We start from the raw sequence: 2296 nt of genomic DNA, 5'->3' as shown, positions 1-2296 counted from the left end.
AGTCCTTTTGAAATTATTTCAATTTGGAGTTATTTGGGTTTTATTCAAATTATTTCTCTCCAAAATAAAAATATATGGAAAATAGGGTAACAAGATTCCCTACATCAAAAAATTAGAGATAAATAAATTTGAACTCATTTTGATATTTTTTAAAATGATTTTTATTGGATTTTAGTAGGGCAGTAGCACTCTTTGAATTATTTGAATTTTTCTCGATTTTATATGACTTGACAAAACATTTCACGTTGTAGAAAAATCTTTTTCTGAAAATTTTGATATGTAATATGCCTATATATAATTTAATTTTATTTTTGTTATACGGTTTTCCTTCTGTTTCTATTTAGAAAATAATTGTACATGCGGCCCATAATTATTTACCACCCACATGTGTAGCATAATTATTTAACGTCGGACTCTTCTTCGGCTGTAGGTCCCTAACCACGCGAGCCCATGGATGCTGAGCTTGATCGTTTATCGATCTTCGAATTCAGCACCGCAGACATCTTCCAGCACTCGCCTTTGGGCGATGTGCTAAACTCATTAAAAAACCTGTCCTTGGCGGAGGACTCTCAGCCGAGCTGTATCCGGCTCGAGCTAGGGGTTGACGATGGAGAATTTTGCTTCCCACCCGCTACCCACTTCATAGCAACAGCCGAGGATTCGATCGAAACACTTGATTACGACTCCGAGAATATTGACGACATGGATAATGACGCCAAAGACAATGAAGACCCCGTTAATACAATTAATGATGAACGGGACGACAGGCAGGATAGCCCCGGTAAACATGCCACGCACGAAGATTCGGAGGATGACAATTACCTTCCGCTCTCTGAGGATGTGGTGAGCCTCGGCGCTATAGATTTCATCGTGCCTGAGGAACCTCGCGAGCAGGAGCGCTGAAAGCGCCAACTAATAGCCACTGCAAGGAGCCTGAAGAAGAAGAAGCAGCATCAGCTTCAAGCTGACCAATATCTTCTTAATGATAGATGGACCGAAGTCCTAGCCGCCGAAAAATATGGCCTTGGTAGCCCATCCAAAAGCTACCCGAAGCATAGATCACTACCCCAGGGTGACGATAAAGTGTTCGAGATCATACGATCATCGCACAATGCGGCAAGTCGACCACAACTTGGTCTGGTTAAAGCGGCAACTCAAGCCGAACTACAGACCGTCCCACCGCGCCGTAAAGGCAAGAACAAAACAGCTCAAGGTTGTACATACAACCTTCAACAGGGTTGGGGTAGTAAAACAGGATACCTAAGAGCGACCTATGGATCGCAAGGACACACCTGGACACGCGACGACGGCCACCTATTCGGACGTGACAAACCTAGCCACGCCCAGGCTGAAAACCGCAAATGGGCTCCGTCAGAGGTACGCCGCAGCGTGGCCCAACATAGAGGCGCCGCACACCCTCTGTGCTTCACAAATGAAGTAATGGAGCATGAATTCCCAAACGGGTTCAAACCCATGAATATCGAATCATATGATGGAACAACGGATCCCGCGGTATGGATTGAGGACTTCCTCCTCCATATCCACATGGCCCATTGAGATGACCTTCACGCCATCAAATACCTACCATTAAAACTCAAAGGACCAGCTCGGTACTGGTTAAACAGTCTGCCAGAAAATTCTATTGGCAGCTGGGAGGACTTGGAGGACGCCTTTTGCAACAACTTCCAAGGAACATATATCCGGCCACCGGATGCCGATGACCTAAGTAATATTGTCCGGCACCCCGGAGAGTCAACAAGGAAGCTCTAGACCAGGTTCTTAGTTAAAAAGAACCAAATCATCGACTATCCGGATGCGGAAGCCCTTGTGGCCTTCAAACACAGCGTACGGGATGAATGGCTTGCACGCCACCTCGGTCAAGAAGGACCTAGATCCATGACAGCCCTTACCGCTCTAATGACCCGCTTTTGCACGGGAGAAGACAGCTGGCTCGCTCGTAGAAGAAATAGCGCCAGCAACTCGGGCACTTCCAAAATCCAAGACGGCAATGGCAAGCCACGACGAAGCAAATACAACAGTCGCAATGATAACGATAGATCACGCGACACAACAGTTAACACCGGATTCAGCAATCCCAAGCCCAGTCAACGGAAAAAGCCATTCAAGGCGAACAGAGACGGACCATCCAACCTAGAAAGGATACTAGACCGACCCTGCCAGATACACGACCACCCCAATAAACCAGCCAATCATACCAACAGAAGTGTTGGGTCCTCAAGCAGGCCGGCAAGCTCAACACCGAACACAAGGGAAGGGGGCCGCAATGCAATAGGGA

Source organism: Triticum aestivum, chromosome 3A (assembly GCF_018294505.1).
Source record: "Triticum aestivum cultivar Chinese Spring chromosome 3A, IWGSC CS RefSeq v2.1, whole genome shotgun sequence".
NCBI classification, from domain to species: Eukaryota; Viridiplantae; Streptophyta; class Magnoliopsida; order Poales; family Poaceae; genus Triticum; species Triticum aestivum.
The sequence above is the reverse complement of the archived record's forward strand: the minus strand, read 5'-3'. Positions refer to the sequence as shown.